At 39.8% G+C, this 23,733-nt stretch overlaps 1 protein-coding gene across 1 annotated transcript in view; it reads right to left on the bottom strand.

The window, feature by feature from the left end:
• Positions 1 to 23,733, bottom strand: part of ERC2 (ELKS/RAB6-interacting/CAST family member 2) — a 754,764-nt gene that overhangs the window by 623,504 nt on the left and 107,527 nt on the right. The window lies entirely within an intron of this gene.

The raw sequence follows: 23,733 nt of genomic DNA, 5'->3' as shown, positions 1-23,733 counted from the left end.
TAGCCAGTGGATATATTACAAATAGATTTATTAGTGTTCCAAAAGTTGTAATTCCATCACTGAATAAAGACGACTTGTATTGATCTGACTGTTTTCTTCTAGATTACCATATATTTCGACACTGCAGATTGTCCTTAAGTATTGTGTACCTCCATACTCTGCCTGCATAAAGTGGTTTTCTATTCACTGATAGCTTGCAGTCCTTATTGAAGGCAGAGTCAGTAGGAGATTTGCCTAAATGAAGACTAGATTTGGCCACAAGTAATTGTCCCAAATTATTATAGTTAATGGTATAATTTCAGATCATATTATTATTTGCAGATTTCACAGCAGTTACTACTTCCCCTATATTCATGAAATTGTCTAAACAATGTACTAAATTTCATAAAAATATAAACTTTTAGATAGTCATATGATCCAAAGTAAAAGCTTTTCAATCTCAGCAGCATATCAGTGAGATTCTGATAATTTTGGAAACATGGCACCATATATTTTAATCCTAATGTACTTTCTGAAGCGCCTCAACTTCTCATATAAAATCACTGATAAGTAGGGCTGTTGATTAATCACAGTTAACTCACATGATAAACTCAAAAAAATTAATAGTGATTAATCACAGTTTTAATCGTATAGTAAAACAATAGAATACCAATTGAAATTTATTAAATATTGTGAATGTTTGACATTTTTCAATTTTATTGATTTCAGTTACGACACAGAATACAAAATGCACAGTGCTTGCTTTATATTATTATTTTTATTACAAATATTTGCACTGTAAAAATGATAAAAGAAATAGTATTTTTCAATTCACCTCATACAATTACTGTAATGCAATCTCTATCGTGCAAGTGCAATATACAAATGTAGATTTTTTTTTATACATAACTGCACTCAAAACCAAAACAATGTAAAACTTTAGAGCCTACAAGTCCACTCAGTCCTACTTCTTGGTCAGCCAAGCACTAAGACAAACAAGTTTGTTTACATTTACAGGAGAAAATGCTGGCCACTTCTTATTTACAATGTCATCTGAAAGTGAGAACAGGCATTTGCATGGTAGGACTGCCAACTTTCTACTCACACAAAACTGAACACCCTTGCCCCGCAACTGCCCCACCCCTTCTCTGAGGTCCCACCCCCCACTCACTCCATCCTCCCCCACCACCTGTCTCTCCCTCGCTCTCCTCACCCTCTCTCACTCGCTCATTTTCACTGGGCTGGCTCGGGGGTTGGGGCACAGGAGGGGGTGAGGGCTTTGGCTGGAGATGCAGGCTCTGAGGTGGGGCCAGAAATGAAGAGTTCGGGGTGTGGGAGGGGGCTCTGGGCTGAGACGGGGGTTGAAGTATGGGAGGGGGTACAGGCTCTGAGCTGGGGATGCAGCTTCCGGGGTGCAGAAATGAGGGGTTCAGGGTATGGTAGGGGGCTCTGGCCTGGGGCAAGGGGTTAGGGTGTGGGGGAGGACTCTGGCTGCGGGCTCTGGTGTGGGGCTGAGGATGAGGGATTTGGGGCTCAGGAGGGTGCTCCAGGCTGGAATCGAGGGGTTTAGAGGGCAGGAGAGGGATTAAGTCTCGAGCAGGGGGTTGGGGCGTGGGGGGGGTCAGGGATGCAGGCTCTGGGCAGTACTTACCTCAAAGAGCTCCCGGAAGCAGTGGCATGCCCCCCCTCCAGCTCCAATGCGGAGGCGTGGCCAGGCAGCTCTGCGTGCTGTCCAATCTGCAGGCACCACCCCCGCAGCTTCCATTGGCCATGGTTCCCAGAGCCAGCGTTTGCGGTGGGGGCAGAGTGAGGAGCCCCCCAGCTGCCCCTACACGTAGGAGCCGGAGAGGGGGCATACTGCTGTTTCCGGGAGCCGTGCGGAGCCATGGCAGGCAAGAAGCCTGCCTTAGCCCTGCTGTGCCGCCAACCAGACTTTTAACGGCACAGTCCGCAGTGCTAACCGGAGCTGCCAAGTTCCCTTTTCGACTGGATGTTCCAGTCAAAAAACAGACACCTGGCAACCCTATCACATGGCACTTTTGTAGCTGGCATTGCAAAGTATTTATGTGCCAGACATGCTAAACATTCATATGCCCCTTCAAGCTTTGGCTACCATTCCAGAGAACATGCTTCCATGCTGATGATGCTCGTTTAAAAAAAATAATGCATTAATTATATTTATGATGGAACTCCTTGGGGGAGAATTGTATGTCTCCTGCTGTTTTACCCGCATCCTACCATATATTTCACATTATAGTCTTCTCAGATGATGACCCAGCACATGTTCCTTTTAAGAACACTTTCACTACAGATTTGACAAAAAACAAAGAAGGTACCAATGTGAGATTTCTAAAAATAGCTACAGCACTATACCCAAGGTTTAAGACTCAGAAATGAATTCCAAAATCTGAGAGGGATGAACTATGGCACATGATTTCAGAAGTTTTAAAAGAGATACACTCTGATGCTGAAACTACAGAACCCAAACCACCAAAAAAGAAAATCAACCTTCTGCTGGTGGCATCTGACTCAGACAATGAAAATGAACATGCGTCGGTCCACGCTGCTTTGGATGGTTTTCGAGCGGAACCTATTATCAGCATGGATGCTGTCCTTTGGAATGGTGGTTGAAGCATGAAGGGACATATGAATCTTTAGCACATCTGGCATCTAAATATCTTGTGACGCCGGCTACAACAGTGCCATACAAACGCCTTTTCTCACTTGTCATGGTGGTCCCACTGAAGGGGAAACCCTGCTTTGTCCCTGCAGCCCTGATGGATGCATGAGAAAGATATCACAAATCAGGCCCAGCTAAAGCCTAATACAGCTATTTGCATTTTCTTAATGTACATAAAAGTGACAGGAGTTTTTATCATTTTGTTCAGGCAGGCTGCACCTGTAGGGTGAAGCCCCCAACTCTTGAAAATGCCTGATCTAGAATGTAGGATTTTTGTGTGTTTCTACATTCAGCTAAGATTTTACACACACACACCCCTCGAAAGCACCATCTGCAGCTAATATTTTGATGTTATGGGACACCTGAAAGGCCACCTTGCACTATCATATTATCTCTTCACACTGTGAAAAGAAATGGAATACAGTTGCCCTATATGTAATGCCCTGTGTTTTAGGGCACAGACATATAAAATTTTCCAGTTGGTACCAAACCTTTAGTCCATCAAATCCAGTATCCTGCCTCCAGCAGTGATACTTCAAAGGAAGGTGAAAAAATTCTATTACACAGCTGACCAATTGCACAATGCTACACAAAGTGGAAAAATTATCTTCTGACCCATTAGGTGACCAGCCTGCATTCTGAACCATGGGATTTGGTTTCTTTCTTACTTTGGGGGACATAATAGCAAATCTTGTTATTGTTAAGAAAATTATTCAGTCCTTTTATAAATCCAGCCACAGTTAAACTGTATTACTTCCTAATCCACTGAATCCAGTCTCACTATACACTGTCGAGAGAAGTGATAGTTCCTTTTCCAAAACTTTACTATAATCTCTTGCTGTCAGATAGTTTTTGGCCCCTTTCCATATACTATATTCTTTGTAATACATATTTAGTGTATTGTAGTCAATCCCTAAAGCATGGGAGAATATTAATCAATTCGGAGCATTCTTTGCATATAAAATCCATTGATACAAGTGTCAAATATCCCTCCAGGTTTGTTACATGGAAGCATGATCTACTTCTTTCGCGGTCAGTGAACTAATTTTAGTACTTTTGAATTCATCCTGCTCCTAAAACGTGATCCTGTTCTGAACAGAGCTGGTTGAATACTCTGTTCAGTGAATAATTGCTGTTATTTGTCAAATAATGTTATTAGGTTTTCAAACAGCTCTGGTTTGGCACATCTCCTGTGAAGTAATATGCTCCTTCAATTCCCATTTTATCAACAGGAACTCAGAGCATGCAGCATCATGAAAGACGTCTTCAGCATATCACAGGACCTTGTAGAACCCTCTTAGTAAAATATTTTTATCCGTATCCTCTCAGAATTGGTTAATCAATATTTTTCCCCTTACTGGTAGAATCAGTCCCATACTCATGGATTAAATCCTGTAGTCCTTACTCAAGCAATACAAATGATTTCTAAAGCAACCAGTTGCTGTAAGAGGAATGTTTGCTGTGAACAACTGCTTTCAGATGTTATAAAATACACTGGAGAAAAGGACATTTATAAAGTTGAAATATCAAACAAAATGTTAACAGAAAGTACACATACATGCACCAAAAAATTAACAAATGGCCAGCAGCCAGACAGTTCCTCAGATCCCAAAATAGCTTTACATAAAGAATGTGCATCATTAAAACAATCATCATCATCACCACCATCATATTATAACAAAATACTGATGCCACGGGTGTCTTCAGACTGCAACAAGGTGTGGTTTCTAAGGGTATGTTTTTAAACAATTAGTCATCCTTCTTTCTCGTACCTTTGGAAAAATACAGCATGATTTCTAAGGCAAGCATTTCTAGGATAAGCATTTTTTTCAAGAACTAAAATTCTCCAACCTTCACTCACTGAATAGTACTTTACTGAGGACTATTTGAAAAGTAAGGTGCTTCCACTGTGAGTAAGGATGGGAGAATCTGGCCCTAACTGATTAAAGTTAGTAAATTATATAAATAGGTAGAAACAAAAAATGTATAAAGAACAGAGTCCAAGAGTCAGGATTAGATTAATATAGGCACACTAATTAAAATTTTCAAACTTTGATGTCTAACATTAAGTATCTAACTAGAAGTAGCTTGAGTTTTAGAGGTGCTGAGCACCTGTAGTCTAATGTTAGGTATCCATGTTTTAAATTTTTTTCTTCTGCAATTAAAGTAACAACATCCAGGGCAGGGACCATATTTTTATTCTATGTTTATACAGTGTCTACCAAATGGGGTACTGATCTACTAGGACCCCTACTAGGCACTGCAGTAATACAAATAAATAATACCACCACCACCACCAATATGTGGTGGTTGGAAGGGTGGGAGGGAGAAAAAAAAAAACTTACCCTTTTTTTTATCTGCAAAGATGTCTCATTTTACTTCTCTGTCATACTTAACCTCATCTGTTCTCCTTCAGAACAGAAGTGCTTAGCACTGCTTTAGGGAAGCTTTCTAGGATATTTGGGTCCCTCAAGTAAACCTTACTCCTGATATGATTTCTCACAACCTAAAAGTCAACACAATCAATCCCTTTGGATTTAGATTCCAAATGCCTGTTGTCTACGAAAGATGTTCAGAATCTGAATCTTGCAGTTACTCCCGGCAACCTTCTGAAGTCAGAGAGCAGGATCCCCAGGAGTTATTTTATCACAGCAGTAAATGATTGACCAGAATATTAAGGACATTCAAAAGCACTCAAGCCTCTTCAAAGAACAAGGAGAAAGAAAATGACAAAAAGCATTGTAAATTGAAAATTAAACTAAACCCTTCCCATCCCTTCCTGGCCTTCAGGAAAGGAAGTTTCCAATCTGCTCCCCAACTCTGTATCTGAGGAAGAGAATCAACCTGCAGTTCCACTGAGGTGCTGGAGGAGACTCCTGGAAACCCCTTGCTAAAAATCTGCCCTGCTTCTAATGGGGTTCACCTCCCTATCTGGGTCCTGCTAAAGCAGTCCTGCAAAAGATTACTGAAACCTAGATATTGTAAGTATACTTCTGAAATAAAAAAAACTTGCTTTCACAATGTGCCAAGTATTTTCAATATTGTTTCTGCAGAAGAGATACTTACACACATTCTTAGATTTCAAATTATACAAGTTGAACATTGTGCTGTACTATCAATATACTCAGTATAGTTTTCTTAGAGCTGATTTGAAATTTTTGAACCTTGCTTTTCAAAAGGAATACTCAAAAATGTTCAGGTTTTTATTTTCCCATTTTCTAACCAGCTCTAGATTTTATGAACAAAGTGCAAACACTTCCAGGGATGTGCAGCTTACTTTACGTTTAATTTGCCAAATAGCATTGCCTCCCTCCTTAGCTATAATTATGATTAATATTCTAGATATGGTTTATTTCATGCCTGGATACCACAGCAGTTGGTTGATAGATGGATTAGGCTGATTAAATAAAGCATTTTTGTTTAGGTTCCACAACCTCTCATTCCACCTCTGGGGCTTATCAAAAGCTAAACAGGTAAAATTTTATGGGTACCAGGGGTTGCCAGGGCTCACCTCTAGGCTTGGCAGTTCATAGCCCCAGCACTGCTGGGCTTGCTGCATCAATTATGAATGTAAAAAAATTGCTTGAGCCCTGGCACCACTTTCATTACAAATTAAGCACTGCTTTGGACACTCTAACAGGGAATTTCATGATTTGTGTTTGTTGCTTGTCAGCTTGAAGGAGTTCTACTCCTATTGACTTCACTGGAATTACTCCTGCAGTTTTCATCCTTAACAAACCAAAAAAAGTCCCATTCAAATAACAAAAATCTTTATTTTTACTTTTATATTGTCTTGTCCAATCCCCTTCAAACCTCTCAAAATTTCTTCTGTGGGCTGAGGTCGTCCAGGGCAAATGGAGCTTTTCTGTTAAACTGAGAGGAGAGGCTAAAATAAGGTTTTAATGGAAAACCTCCTCCACTTGAAGAAACTGCTATTGAACAACTCACTTAAATCAAAGAGCACCAATTAAGGAGAATAATAGGGAAAATAAGAAAATTATTATTCAGAGCAGGGGATCCATCTTAACCTTTTAAGTACTTCATAACCTGCTGAAGCACTTTTGCTAGAAATGTGATTAAAATGACATTTAGATAGCAATGAAATCTTTCAGAAGTACATATTTACTGTTTAAAATGTGGGCACAGTCTTCAAAAGACTGAATTTATATTTTTTCAGCAATTTGTTACTCTATTAAAATAATTCATTTTAACTTTAATATATATTCAGATATATCTTAATATGAATCTGTTATATTATATTTGTCAATCAACATTATGTTTGGCCTATATAAAATAGATTTTAAAATAGCCTTTGCTTCAGAGAGCTTAAAATCTAGAGAATACACAGAGAAAGACAGTACAAACTGGGAAGTTCAGATGAAAGAGTCAATTACATAATTTTTTTTAAAATCAAAATGTCTTTTCTCTGTTTGTGGGCCACATGGCAGAAGTTAAAACAGGAGGAGAAATTTGAGCGAGGAGAGCAATGGAGGCCTGCAACAGAGTTTTTTCCCTACAGTGGAGCAGCATGTAAGAATGGACAAAGATTCAGAGCCAGATCCCCTTTTAGGATCAAGGCCACAAAATGGCAATACAACATATTTAGTATTAAGAAAAAGAAAAAAATCAAGCAATACCTTTCAATGTACATAGCAGGTTTGTCATTTTTTTTTTGGTTTCCAACAGCCATTATAATAAGTTGGCTGTTTAATAAATAATAATAGTAATCAATAAAAATAGTAATAACTACTTATTTTACACAGCACCATACTACATGAAGGTTCCCCAAATGTTCTGAAAACCATATATAGAAAACACGTTATCCATGCTGCCACCATACAGTCATCTAGATGGGTTGAAACATGACAATTGCTGAACAGTGAACACTATATAATGGTTTAGAACAGGTCAGGAAAGACACCTCATCCAATGTAATTTTAGTTAATCACATTGGAATTTAGCCAGAACATTAATGTTTAACACCCCTATTATTGTGAAAAGTGCATCGATGGCTCAATAATTCTAAGTGATTAGCACCTCTGCTTTATGTTTCATCTAAAAGACAAAAACCGGCCAGTTTTTCTACCAGCAAGATCAAATAAATGTTGTCTTAATATTTTTTAATTGGATAAGATCTACCTCTAATCTCATGTTAACCAAAGTAACTATTAAAAATTATTTCCGTCATCATTTTCTGCAAGTAGGTTCTGTTCTAGTGTTTCCATTCTAACGTTTCCAACTAAGAAAAAAAGGCAGTATATTTCTGGGGATTTTTTTCCCTCTTTTCTGGTGTTAGCTGTTAATCAGGTTTCATCTTCATGCCTTAGAACAAGCCTTAGAACTCTCAGAAAGGCACTCCCTTGCCTTGGCCTATTGCTTAAATACAAGTTTGTTTTAAGGCAACCACTTTTGAGTTTTCAAGCCATAGACATGTATTATTAAATACTCTGGAGTGCCAACAACTACAACTCCTTCCATTCAACCACCCTCTGAATTCAAATTGTCAGCGTCTTATTACAAATCACTTGACAGACATGATGCAAGTCTCAGAAAATAACCTTTTTGCTAGCATTAATAGGTTGACTCCATGTTAAATCGCAAACAGACAGAAAGATTACCTACTGAATTACTATTCCTTTAAGAAAATATGATGTACAACAGATTTACAAAGAACAACAATCCAGCATGCTACTGCATTAAGCTCATATATTAAAAGTGCTAACGGGAAAGGGCAGATTAAACTCAGTTGTAGAATTAGCATCTCAGAAATCTCAAATGGGAGGAGGTAAAAATAATGGTTCTGTGTGAGCAAATGTTCATAGAATTTTCAAGGACTGTTTATAATTCAAATATTTCAATCCTTTTTAACAACCAAAAAATTAAGATTTCTGATAAAGTGAGCTGAAATTTTCAAAAAGTTGTTGCCACTTTTTAAAAAAATGACAATAAACTGGCTAAAGCCATTACCCACCTGGAGGAATAAAATAGGATTTCACATGTAGAAATAAATGGAGTGTAACTTTCCCAGGAAGCTTACAATTACAGCAGATGGTATCATATGATCCTCATCCTCCTAAAAATGAATTATGCTAGGGGTGTCTGATCTAGTTTGCATTGCAGTCAGTACTGAGATTCCTGATGATTTCAATAGCCTGAAAGCTGTTTTATAGTCAACTTCAATCAGGTCTTATAACATGAGGACAATAAATCACATTCTCTAAACTATTATATTCCATAGTCTTATTTACACCATTAAAAGCTGTACATATATTAGTATAATATTGGCTATAATATTATAATTATAATGTGGGTCCAGGGGCAGAATAGGCCTACTGCTCCTCCTGCATGTCATAAGAGGCAACTAAAAAGGGGCTGCCTGGAGAAGAATGGGCTCCAACAGGTTAGAAATTTGACCAAGACACATCATATGATGAGCAAGTCAACCATGTCCATACCAGATTGGTCACAGCCTGAGTTAATAATGACCGCGTCATCCGTATCCCACCAGGGCGGATGTGACAAGTATACTACTGGTGTAACCCCAACAAAGAGAATCCGTGGAAGAGATAACATCATCATAGACATATGGAATGTAAGGACACTGAGACAATAGGGAGGTTGAAAGAACTCACGTACGAAATGGAACAATATACCTGGCATCTCCTAGGAATCTCTAAGGTCAGATAGAAGAACTTTGGAGAGGCACTAATGGAAGAAGGCCACTCTATGACAGTGGAGAGGACAAACACGTCAACAGCGTAGGATTTCTTATGCATAAAGGTATCAAAAAATCAGTATTAGGATGCCGTCCAACGTCCAGCAGGGTTATTTCCATCCATCTAAAGGCAGTACGGTTTAATATCACAGTGGTACAAGTCTACACTCCTACAACAGACTATGATGATGAGCAAATTGAGGATTTTTACAATCAGCTCCAAGACATCATCAATAAGGTACACAAGAAAGATATCCTGATTGTACAGTGAGATTTAAATGCTATAGTGGGTAGTGATGCACAGGCAGATTGGCGAGATTATTATGGCCCTTTCTGTAATGCAGTAACCAATGAGAGAGGATTGAGACTTTTGGAGTTTGCCAGCTATAACATTCTGGCTCTTACAAACACATTAGGAGCACATAAAGCATCATAAAGCATAGGAGCACATAAAGTAGATGATTAACGTGGCACACACCTAATGGTCTACATCACAGCCAGATTGACTACATCATGGTGCAAAACCGATTTCGTTCTGGGATTAACAGAGCTAAAACAAGGAGCATCCCCAGTGCTGATATAGAAAATGATCATGACCCTATGATATTAAATTTTTGGCTTCAGCTAATGAAAATCGTCAGGCCAAAGTTCACCAGAACCAAGTTTGATTTAGAAAGATTCAGAGACCAAAACATTGCAGAGTCATTCCAAGCAATGATGGGCTGAAAGTTTACCCCGCTTCTTGCTCTAGAGGAAGACATAGAAACAGTGACCAACAGTTTCAACACTGTAATGAATGAGGCAGCAATGGACATCCTTGGGAAACATCGTAAGAAGACAAAGCCATGGGTCACAAATAAAATACTACAAATGTGTGACATTACAAGAGAACTTAAGAGAGACAAGAACAGCACGGAGGGAGCTGATAAATACAGAGCGATTGGCAGAAATATCAAGAAAGGAATGAAGGTGGCGAAGGAGATATGGATTTAAAAACAATCCTCTAAAGTTTAAGAGTGTATCAATAATAAAATAGCAAATTAGCCTTCCAGGTTGCAAAAGATCTGATGAATGAAAGCTAACTCAATTCAAGACAAAGAAGGGAACAGCCTTACAGAAGAAAGGGACATCATCAATAGGTGGACAAATTACAGCTCTGATCTAAACAACCATCAGACAAATGGAGATCCTAGTGTCCTAGACAGATTCAACAGAGGAGGATTACTTTCCAGTACTGCGTGAAGAAGTGGAGATAAGCTGTGAAATCACTCAAGAATGGAAAGGCTAAAGGTATTGAAAACATCCCAGCCAAACTGATGAAACTCAGAGTAAAAATAGTAATAGATGTACTCACCAAGATCTGCAACAAGATCTGGCCCTCTACATGGTCACAGTCACTAATCATCACACTGTCAAAGAAAGGCAACCTGCAATTGTGTCAAAATTACCACACCATAAGCTTAATTAGCCATCCCAGCAAAGTGATGTTGAAAGTCATATTGAACAGATTGAAGCCACAAGCGGAGAATATCACTGCTAAAGAACAGGCTGGCTTTTGTGCTGGAAGAAGTACCACAGAACAGTTTTTCAACCTTCGTGTTCTATGTGAGAAGTACTTACAACACCAGCAGGACATCTACCATGTCTTTGTTGACTTCAAGAAGGCGTTTGACAAAGTATGACATGAAACTCTCTGGGCAACCATGAAGAAGTACAATGTTGGTCATAATCTTATTCTTACCATTAAACAACTGTATGCCAAGACCAACAGTGCAGTTCTCATCAATGGCACAATAGGAGAGTAGTTTCGCATCACTGTTGGAGTCCAGCAAGGCTGCCTTCTTTTGCCCACACCCACACTGTTCAAAATCTACTTGGAGCACATAATGACTGATGCCCTAGAAGATCACATATGCACAGTCAGCATTGGGGAGCAAAAATCTCAAATCTTTGGTTCACTAATGACATTGATGGCCTGGCAGGCAGCAAAGATGAACTTGCCAACCTTGTGAAATGATTGGATGAAACCTCCGCAAAATATGGCATGGAAATCAGTGCAGAGAAAACCAAGCGAATGACAAACAAACATGACGGGATCAGCTCACATATCTCTGTCAGTGGACAAGGGCTGGAGACAGTGAAACAGTTCAAGTATTTGGGGGCAATCCTCACTGATGAAGGATCAAAAGCAGAAATTCTAGCAAGAACTGCACAAACAGCAGCAGCAGCAGTGGCAAAGCTAAAGCCAATTTGGAGGAATAAGAACATCTCCCTGGAATCCAAACTGAAACTGCTGCACGCATCAGACATCTCCTTTTTTCTGTATGCATGCAAGACATGGACCCTTACGGCGGAACTTGACAGGAAAATACAGATAGTAGAGATGAGATACTTCCGTAAAATCCTGGGCATCTCTTACTTCGACCACGTCACTAGTGAAGAGGTCCACAACATCATCACCCAGTGCGCTGGGTAATATGAAGACCTCCTGATGACCGTGAAGAAGCGCAAGCTGAAATGGTACAGCCATATAACAGATCGTCTGGCCTATCCAAGATCATCCTCCAAGGGACAGTACAGAGGAAGAGAAGAAGAGGTAGACAGAAGAAGAGAATGGACAGGAATGGACTTCGTGGAGACTCAAGCACTGACACACAATGATCAGGGGTGGAGACGATTGATTGCTCATCAATGATGGTTCCCCAACGACCAATGCGGTTATGGGAGTGATGATGATGATGACCATGACAAGTTATCTACATTGCACTGCTGAAAATGTTCTTTTTGATAGTATCCATTGTACCTTTATTAATATAAAATAAAAGCCATTAAAGTCAACATTTTCTAAACCTTATCACAGAGTTACTGTGTTTATTTTCTTTGCTAAGTACAGCATAGGCTGAAATGTGGTAACTGCAGGGAAATGCTATATGATAATGATTGTACTGTACTTATTATTCAAAAACAATTAGCAATGACCAGACAGAATCCACCAGGCAGCACAAGTGATAGTATATGAAGGGTATATGGTCTTATTCTTCCCTGATGTTATTCCTGCCAAACATTCTAGCCTGGGAGAACTGGTGGAAATTAAAAATACCTTCACTGATGATGGGAGAGACTTCTGCCCATTCTTCTCAGCCTTCAAACGTGCCAATATGTGGCTAATGAAATGTGACAAATTTCCAAAATGTGGGATTTTTTTTCTATTTTTCACCATAACTATAAAATCCACTTTTAAATATGCCTTTTCTCCATGGGAACTAAGTAAGCCAGCTGTTTGAAAAGAAAACAGGAAAATCAGAAATGTTATAATGTGCAACCATAAAGACCCCCTGCCGTAGGCCAGCAGCAGGATGAACCCAGGACTATCAGATCCCCAACACAGATTGGTACTCACTGAGCTAAGAGTACTATTCTCCATGCATTAGAAGGAAAGTGGCATACTTTGCACAATCATTTGCTAGACAGCTGAAGAAAGCTGGGGACCAAAAATCATAGATTCTATCCTTGGGTATGGGGGAGTGTTGTCTAGTGGTTAGAGCAGTGTTTATAGACGGGGGGGAGGGAGGCAGGCAGTGAGATTCATATTAGAGACCAGAGTTCTATTCCCAGTTCTGTTAGAAGTGACCATGTGCAATTTTTCAGTTAACCTGTTTGTAAAATCTAAGGAATTATACTTGCCTTCCTCCTAGGGTAAGGTATATGAGATCATGCTCAATAATAAGTGAAGAGAAGTGTAGATACGAGTTAATGGAAGAAAGGAATTTTAGGACTCATGGCCTCTTGGCTACCAGCCTAATGTAGGGTTGCCACCAGTCCAAGCTTTACCCGGATAATCCAGTTTTTGGTTTCTGTGTCCAGGTGCCATTTAGGGTTGCTGGGTGCCCGGGACCTGGCAACCCTAAATGGCACTCAAACCAAAAGGCTGGTTACTGTAGGTCGGGGGGGAGGCACTGGGTCATTAACCCGTGCCAGACCCTGCTCAGGCAGGGCCACCTCCTACCTGCCAGCAGGCTCCTTGAGACAATCAAGCAAGCAGCAAGGGGCGGGCCTCAAGGGGAAGAGGCAGAGAAGGGGTGGGGCCTCCGGGGTCCAGTTACCAGCAATTAGAAAGGTGGCAATCCTAGCCTAAGGCAACCACCTCTAAGTAGGGTTGCCAACCCTCCAGGATTGCCCGGGGTCTCCAGGAATTAATTAAAGATTATGTCCTGTGATGTAACCTCCAGGAATATGTCCAACCAGAATTGGCAACCCTACCTCTAAGCCAAGGGTTTTTTGGAAGTCTCTCTCCCCTGCACTTCAAATATCATCCAGTTTGGTGGTGGCTGCAGACAGTGAGGCTAATTCACTCTAAATGTGGAATGTGCTTGAGAGGTCTGCTTCTCATAAAAATTAAGATTACGCATGTGAAAAAGAGTTATTTTTCAGTCACTTATTCAGCAAACCACTTACTAAAAGAGATTAATGAGAGCAATCAAGGTCAGATTTCAAACACTGAAGAACCTGTGGATACATAATTTTCAATCCTCTCTTATTTGACTGGTTTTCTTCCTTAAGAAGATTTGGGGACTCTCTGATAGGATGTTTGTTAAGATCCTAGAAAAACTTAAAAGCAGAAATTATTTCTTGAATAACATCCTATGAACTGGGCTTCGTTCCACTGCCTTGTAGAAACTTTGTCCAAGAAGAAAGATTTAGTTTCTTCCACCATAGACAGAACAAAGAGCAAAAACTCCACAGTCAAAAAACTTAGAGATTACTGCCCTACTAAGGAAAAAAACCTAACATAGGGGAGAATATAGCCCTTAAAAACTGAAGCCAATAGTAAACTGAATTCTATATTTTGCCTTTATTCATACTGCTTCAATAAGGAGAATGTTTCAAAGAGGAATCAGCAGCTGAATATAGGTTCAAACATATACAGATTGTTGCCATTGTCCAAATATATTAATACAAGGTGAAAAATTAATAAATCATATTATAATAAACATATTGTAGAATAAAATGGATCAACTAAATTCTGGTAAGAAATGCAGGTAGATTTGAAACACTGTGCCAGACATTTAAATAAAACTGAAATGATTGACTATCACTAGCATCTAGGCACCAAACGCAAAACATTATGTGTCCCCGAGAAATGATGACGGTCTGTTCTTGGCTTTCATTATTCCATGAAAGCTTTGCGGAAATATGAGGTTTGTATTTTGCTTTGAAGTCGTTCTGACATCTTGCTTTAATGAGCTCCACAGTAAAGGGGCCTCTAAAGAGAGCTCTGTCCTTGCTGCTCCTGAGATTTTTGACTCTGGACTGGATCAGCCTCAGTATTCCCACTGAGTCAATAGACCATTCAGAATCATGAAGACTAAGACAAGTACCTTGAAGTGCATCCACAATCCAAGAGGAACCAGTAAAGGGACTGATGTGATGTGCTTTTGACAGCTTTTCTTGCTTTAAAAGGCTGGCTACTGCAAGCAGTGGTTTCTATGCAGCCTTCAACTTCACATTCAGTAGACAGAGTTGAAATAATCTAAATTGCAGATGACAAGATGATAGACCACAGTGACTAAATACTCAGCCAAGAGAAATATGCATACATTTCCTCAAGGATAAGGAGGGTCAATTCAGTCTATATAGACTAAAGTGGCAAAATAAAGGAAATAAGCGTAAGTGACTTTTACAATTCAAGAAGCTCCATCAATCATTGATGTCTTCTTGTAAGTGCACCAAGGCAATAGATACCATTAAATTACATTGTGAATGGTACTGAGGCACCAAAACTATCTAAAAATGTAATGAAAGAGCTTTTATAGACCTAATGAGAAGGATTTGTTGCTTTCTCAGGGCTTGTCTTCATTGCAGCAGTTAGTTCAATTTAGTCGACTCAGGTTGCTGCACTCAAGCTAGCCTAATTTGACTGCCAACAGCCATATTTTAAGAGTGATTTGATTAGCAGCACAAGTGATTGAATTAGCTGATAAATTGCTGTAACTTGAGCTGTTGCGTTTCTACTGCATTGCTAGCTCAAGTATCAGCATCATTGGAACTTGAACCCTCACCGGGTATATCTACACTGCAGCTGGGAGATATGATTCCCAGCACAGTAAACAGACTTGCGCCAGCTTAACCTGACTTGAGTGCTAAACATAGCATAGATGTTGCAGCACTGGCAGCAGGTTGGGCTAGCCACATGAGTCCAAGGCCACCCAACCCGCTGAGTCCAAGCTCAGGCAGCTAGTTCTGCCAAAGTCCACCCTGCTATTTTTAATCACTCTAGTTCAAGGTGAGTAGACAGAATCATGCTAACTCATGCTGGGAATCACACCTCCCAGCTGCAGCACAGACATACCCTGAGGAGCCAGCGAGCTCAAGCTTAAAGCACCACTTAAGCACCAGTCTAGAGATTTGTGTGTGGGGACAGGAGTTAAGTTAGGATTAATGCTTGAGTGACAACTCAGGCTAATTGTGCTGTGGGAAGATACACCCTCAGCTCACCTCAGTGTACTGTATACAGTAAATTAAAACCTTACATAAGATGCATTAATAATGAGATGTGGGGAAATGCCCTGAAAAGTATAAACACAAGATATGTAAGCTCAGTCTTAAGAAGCAAGATTCTGATGATTACTCTATTACATTGAAAAAGAGAATAGAAAGACAGAGTGAGACCTCTGAAGAACTTTAAGACCAGGTACAAAATCTCAACATTGCACTGCTAATCTAAAGGCTCTCTAAATGACAAGCAAAGGTGTCCAAGTAGTCACAATGAGGGAGATTTTCAAACGCATAGAGGGCAGTTAGATGTCTAACTCACATTGTCTTTCAATGAAGTTGGGCACCTAGCTCTTTGTGTTTTTGAGAACTTCCTTCTGTATCTTTCTGTTACTGGTTATTAGACAACACATGAATTGATGTTACTGAGGGAGACAACATCACAATTTTAAAAACAGCATCTGGTAATCCAGAAATAAAACAAGTGATCGTCCAAGCTCCAATCCCAGCACATCCCTGATATATTTTTTCAGACAAAATAACAAAAGGAGAATATTCTCCAGACTCAGTCTCTTATTCTTCTCTGCTCAAACTAGCAATAGTTGTGAGAGCTAAATAATGCATAATCAGTTTCTATTCAAATCGTTTGAAAAGGAGTTCTAGCACTGTGTGCTCTGTTAGAGATGGGAAATTAAAAAAGACCAATATACAGGGGTTTTAGCAGTTCCAATCACAACAGCCTTCAGTCAAATCCAACAGAGAAAAATGTGATGTATCAAAACCTGGAATGAGCATCTGGAGATGATGTTACATCCCAAGTTAAAGCACGACAGAGAAATTATTCGAGAGACACTCTCTGACTTGTCAAATCCACAAAGTAGACCACAGCATGTTTTCAGAATACAGAATGCTCAGATTTCACAGTAAACTTCATTAAACCTGTATTTTCCCCTCTCAGATTCACCTACAGTATCTACTTTGTGGCTTGAATGCCTCCTGTACCCTGAATAAGAAAATAAGAAAGCTGCAATTGTGACACTTCCCCACAAGATGGCACCAAATCTATAGCCTACAAATAAGGATCAAAGGGAAAAGAGCAGTGAAAAAATTATGGTCAGATTCCTAAGCAACAGAACACTTTATAATGTTTGATATAAAATTTTACTAAAATAAACTTTCTTTTCTGTCTGAGGTATTAAATACTGTAGAACCCCAAAATTATAGTCTAAACCAGGTCCTTCCTTCCTGAAGTCAATGGCTACTTTTCCCATTATTGAAAGGATTTTAATAGTACGAACTGTTTCTAAAATCTAAAACATTTATTCTCCAATGTATTCATAAATGAGCATAAAATATTTTAGATATTAAGAGAAGCCACACAACCCTGATTATTCATTCTCCAGTCTATAACATTGTCAGATTAGGATCAACAGTCTTGCACAGTTTTATCTTTTTGCTAAAATTAGAGATGGGACTAAACCCAAAATCCAAGAGGAATATACCATAAGCTTCGGGAAACTTCAAATGAAGAGTCAAGTTTCACAGCTGGCCCCATCTTTAAAATAAGGTGAAGCAATATCAATGGGTACCTAAACTTTGAGATGGCTCAAATATAGATTAGAATTTTGTGGGTCTGGACCATCTCTTGTTTTTAATGAATTCAGATAAAGACATGAACCATAATTCACATGAAGGGCTAACATTATCGCTAATCAAAAACATACATACCGTCTTTTCTCCAAACTAAGCATAATGTTCCTGCCAAAAACATTTTACAAAATTTACAAAATTGTTATTAAAGTACCAAACTGGTAGAACTCGAGGCTAAAGTTTATCCACAAATCAAGTGAAGCAGCTTAACAAGCTTACCTCTTCTCTGTCCCAACCATTACTGGAAGTACCACCATGAAGGCTTTGAAGATAGTTTGAGCAGCTTGGCACACTAATACAAGCCAGTTAATGCTGAATATGATCATATTTTATGTGCTGTGGATCTTTGTCCATTAAGAACTGGATCGAGACACCAGCTCATTTTACACAGACTACCAAAGAGCGCTGGCAACTGTAGGTTATTACCACATCGGTGTGGATTTGAACCAGTGACCTCTAGGTGCTCTATCCTATCACCAGTCCCCAGAGCTTCTCTAATGTTTAGCAAATGTGTGCAACAAAGGCTGACAAAAATCTGTTTGCTTCTCTGACATTACTCCTTTTTTTAAGGAATTAGGAAAAAAGATTTTTCTCCCCTTTTAATATTTTATATATACTGCTAAGACAGTCTTTCAGGCACTCCAGAAAATACTTTCCATAGAAGTTTTCAATTAGTTGGTTGAAATATACAGATAAACATTCTGTTGTTAAAAAACGCTGTGCATTATGACATTTATTTGAAAGACACACCTCGGAGAGAGAAGCAAAAAGAATCTAGAGTGCTCACTACTTTAATAATCTATTGGTAGTCCTCCCATTTTACTGTCAATCAGGTAGTCAGGGAGAACTGCAAGCCCTTTCTACCTTAGCTATTTCTACAAAACTGGATCCAATGATTTTTAAGAGCAGCTTCAGCAATGACAAAACACAAATGATTCAGATCAATACAGGCAGCTGACACAAAGAGAAAGGGCATTTACAGTACATCATCATAAACCTACAACATACAACAGCCATTACTCCTACATGCACTCTCAGAACCACCAAATAACTGGTTTAGGTACAAATGAATGTTTATAGCACCCTATAGGAAATACCTGCATAATTCTTATTGTTATTAAGGAAAGATCTGCATCATGCTACAAATACCTTTCTGATTATTTTTTTTAAAACAATATGGACGTTTTGCATTTGACCACGGGACAAGACTTGCCCAGCTAAACAGAGTGAGAGGACATACATCATCCCACACATGGCCCCACAGAGATTAGGCAGAAAAAGTAACGCAGAGTTGTCTGTTATACCTTTCCCATGGGATAGGAAAGATGTCCTAGCAGACATGGCACTGAGCTGTGACTCAGGAGACCTGGCTTCAATTTCAAGTTCACTCGCAGATCTCCTGCATGACTGTGGCAAGTATAATCTGTGCCACAGTTTCATCTCTAAAATAATTAGGAATATTAGTTCTCTACCTCACAGGGGTGCGGTGAAAAGAAAATCCATTAATAACTTTGACGTGCACAGACAGTATGGTGATGAGGGCCAGATAAGTAACTAGCTAGAAATATAGACTCTGAGGCAGCAAGGTTCCATTGTAAGGACTGCCTAGCCTCCTCCAAAGCTTTAAACAACCCTCTTCAGAGGGACAACAGAAGATGTTGAGCAGTGAGTAAAGCCTGCAGTCTCTAACTCAAACAGACAGATTAAATAGTATTGTTCATGCATGTTCTAATACAGAACGACCCATCTCTTTGATAAAGATTAACAACAAATTAATACAGTACATCCTTATCTACCACATGGTTGATAAATCACCATAAATGTTTCACTAATCACTGTTTAGCACACAGTGCTGCACAATAACTGTCTAATTAAATCTCAATTATAGGAGTACAGTACTTGGGAATATGATTTTAAGCACTGACAAATTGTGTTAACCATGACTGTAAAAAAATGTTCTGTATTTTTTCCCCCAACAAAAATATATCAAAATAGAGATGTGAGAAAAACTCAGAACAACATGAAAACTCACAGTTAAGGAATAAATCTCCAATATTAAACCACAGCAGGGGGTTCTTAATGTTGTACTGTTGTGTTTTATTGCACTGGAGGGTTGTTTGTTAAAAAAAAAAATCATGAAATTTTCCTGTGTTTGAGGGTTTTTAATTGGATCCATGGCAGTCTTATTACAATATGAAAATGCTAGTGTGCCCATATGCTTATTGTGAAGTTCTGGGTGCCTCCTGGGAGCTGCTGAGTGCCAAGTGCAATGAAATAAGTGGATATTGAGGGTGCTCAGCTGCTCCCCACATGGGGTCCTTTCTGGCTGATTGCGCTCCCTAGTGCTGAATGTTAAACTGTTGGTATTCCCTCTTTTTCTGTCAGTACATAATCTGAGGTATTGTCTGTTTTCCCTGTTTTAAAAATCTGTTTGAGAAACAGTAAACATGCAACACAGGCATTTTATTTATAAAATGTTCATAAAACACATTTTATTTTTTAAAATTTGTGATGGTTTACTTATTGGACACAACATAGAGAAATGTCTGTGATTAAGGGTACACATGCAATCCCAGCTATAAATGGTTTCACAACCCACTTCAGCTTCATCAAGTGCTTTGCTCGCAAAAGAAGTTTATATCGCTTGAGAAGAGATGCTGGTCTGGCATACCATACCCATGGGACTAGCAGGGCAGCAGCTGTGCAGAGCAGAACGGTTTAAATAGGAGTTTTAGCCCGAGATCCACAGCAATAGATAAGGAACATCCACAGACCTCAAGCTGTAAATGTGATCCCCGCTTTGCCTCCACATCCCTCCAAGCCCCACTTTCATTAAATAACTGGCTCCTCTGCAAATCTCCCTCCCCACCAGCCCACGGTCACCCTCCCCCTCTTCAGTTTGTGACAACTCTATATGGGAACTTAACGCTTCTCTGGGCAGCAGCAATTTAATGCCTTATCCACTACTGCTTACACTGCCCAAATTCAGTGTCACTCTAATTCTTTCCCATATATTATAGCCATAGATACAGCTATGCAACGGCAGGCAACATACTGCATACTTGCCATTCCCATACACATGTCCTTCCCTTGCTCCCAACTCTCCTGTGTGATTAGAGCCCACCCTGTTCCCCTCGACACTGTGCAAGTGGAGGAGAACTTATGGCCCTTAGTACTCATGTTGCCCTCCAGACACCTTGAATGTTATCAAAGAACGTTTGTCTCAACAACACATGGACTTAACTATTAAAGTCAGCACATTGTAATTGTAGGCTTATTTCTGAAGCTGGCTGAAACTTGGGATTTCTGGTTCACAGAAGATTTTGCTATTTCATAATTTCCTGTGAATTGGAAACTCCCCTAAAAACTGTTTCAGGAACACAATCACATGGTGTTTCCAAAACAAAATATGCTCTGGGGACCAGCAGCTACTGACTGAAATTGACGTGATTCTTGTCAGTTTTACCACACTATTCACTGGGCTCCCAGAGCTCCCACAGTCTGAGGCTCCCAGGTAGCCTTGGGATAGTCCTGATGGTAGACTCCAGGGCTTCCAGACTCCTGGGGCAGCTGGTTACCATGGCTAACCACTTCAGAGAGCCCCCCATGACTCAGTTTCCAGGAGCCTGGCTACACAGCAGGGAGCATGGAAGCCCAGATTCAAGATGGTGTTCTAAGGGCTTCCAGACTTTCTGCTGCAGGTCCAAGGGGGAGCCAAATCCCAGCTTGAGCTGGAAGTCCCAGGATTTTCACACCCCAGCTCCACTGCACAGAGCCTGGAGACTCTGACATGGCACGGCTGTCCCAGAGCACAGGCTCTCCAGCAGCCTGCCAGAGAACCAGGCAGGATTCCATCAGAACTCTGCATGTGAGTCAATGAAAATTTGTTGAACACAACAAGTTTCCACAAAACATTTCGGGTTCGAGGAAACAGCATTTTCCACCCCAAAAAAAATATTTTATCAGAAAAATCAGCTCAGTTTGTCATCATAATCTATATTACAATATACAAACCATTTTTCCCCAGTGGGAGAACAAAATAAATAAATCACATAACAAAAATTATGTCAATGAAGAGTCAATATCCCTTCACACTCTGATGCCTTCATTGCATCAGAAATCACTTTGCAGTGGTTTGAAAGACAAGAAGAAAGCAAGGCTGAACACCATACTGCAACTTATGCACCATGCCTACAGTAATTTTTCAATTATATGAATGTTTCGATTTTATGAACTCCTCATTCTCCAATTAGATTATTAAGAGGTTTTACTGTACCTCAAGTTATTCCGAAGTCAGAAATTTATCATTCTGACTCCACAGTAGAATCTCAGGGAAGGTGTGAAGGAGAAACCCTTTGCTTAAACAGAAATGGTTTACATAATTAGCAAACATGAAAAGATTTATTAATATGAGAAGTAAATGGATTTTTGTTTAAAGATTAAGGGCCAGATTCTGTCTCTGCTCCGGCTGCTTTGTGCTGCCTGATCAATGAAAACCAGTTGGAAACCTGGCTTAAATAGCTGGACTGCTTGGATGGCATAGGATTGGACTACCTGCTCCTCTGCAACGCCACGTTCTACATTGTGGTGTAGGGGGCACTGCTGGAGAAAAAGGAGTATAGCCAGGTTTTTCAATTTGATTCCCCAGCTGCTATAAGGTTCCCTTTGAGTCAATTTCACAATCAGTGCAATACAGAACAGCCTTCAGCTATCTTCACACCGCAGGAGACCCTAAAATATGAACTCTCATCAGCTCCTCTCCTGTAATCTTTTGAAGGCGTAATTCAGACGGTAAGTTCCTGACCAATTTAAAGCAACTTTGTCTTGCTTAGGGGACCAGATAGTACGGCCCAAAGCAGATCTGGCCCTAAATGAGAACTAGTGTCAATCTATGTGAATAAAAAGAATGAAGCCTGCATCCCCAGAAGGACTATATTTTGCTTTAGGGATACTACCAGAAGACTATACTTCTGAAGAAACACGTGCAGCCTTTTTTTTCTCCCACAAGAACAAAAACAGAAGCAAGAGAAGAATGCAATTGGAAATGATTTCTACATATAGAAGATTCTATGGGCTGACATGCCTATAATCATAAACTAAATCTCCTTTGATTCAATCTATTAGTCCAAGAGGGAAAGTTTGTATAAATTCTGCCTTTAAAGTGTCTTAAACAATATAAGAGTTGGTTAATTAAGCAGTAATATTCTATTCAGTGCATTTTGTTACACTTTAACGGCACAGTAAGACCAGTATTCAGCTTAACATTGTCCCTTAGTGCCTCAGAGCAGAGGTTCCTAAACTGGCATCTGTGGACCTATGGTAATCTGTAGAGTACTTGCTGGTGGCCAGTGTTGAGCTGGCTGTTCATATGGTACAGGGTCTATCTCTTCTTTCCAACTTCTCTGCAGGTGGAGGTCTAGCTGCCTCTGTTAGAAGTTGCTGTTAAAAAGCAGAAGAGGAAATATGCATTTCTTTTTAGCAAAGCAAATGGTACTGCTGGTCACTAGTGGGAGAGATGTTCTTGACACAAGGGAATGGGACAGCCAGAGAAAACAGAGGAGAAAGGTCCAGGCAGCAGGGAAAGCAAACAGAACAGATGGGAGAAGAAATGAAACACAGAGCAAAAAAAGGCAAATAAGACAAAATACTTCTTGACTAAAAACAGGTACAAATACATTAAATAATTGTATCACAGACCATCTGTCTTCCGTTTTGTGATGACATAGTGTCTATGTAAAAATTACAGCAATTGCTCACATGGAAAAGTAACAGCAATCTCTCAATGCCATATCATAAATAAGTACTTCAACAAACAAAAAACCCACTAGCACACTACTTTTCTTCCATGCCCTGCTTCCAACTGCTTCTTAGTAGTGTGCTGTATTTACCTTATTTGGTCCATAAAACAGTGTTCAATAACTACAATTTTATTCAATGTGACCACAGAACTTTCAAATACGGAAGATCCTTATCTGCCATATAATGTCTCTAGTAGACCAAAGTACTACAGTGCTAAAGACAGATTCTGGAACAAACTGTAGTTCTATTCATAACTCAGTGAAATAATAAACCATTCATTGCCCACACTCCCTCTGATACCCTTCAACAGCCATCATCATCCCAACACAATATCAAAAATATCTCCCTATAGGGCAGGGGTGGGCAAACTACAGCCTGGGCCTTCCCCTGCTCTGGTACTCCAGCGGGGGAGCAGGGT

The sequence above is a fragment of the Lepidochelys olivacea genome, assembly GCF_965140295.1.
Source record: "Lepidochelys olivacea isolate rLepOli2 genome assembly, chromosome: 7".
Lineage (NCBI taxonomy): Eukaryota > Metazoa > Chordata > Testudines > Cheloniidae > Lepidochelys > Lepidochelys olivacea.
Note: the sequence above shows the minus strand (reverse complement) of the source record. Positions and strands in the feature narration are given on the sequence as shown.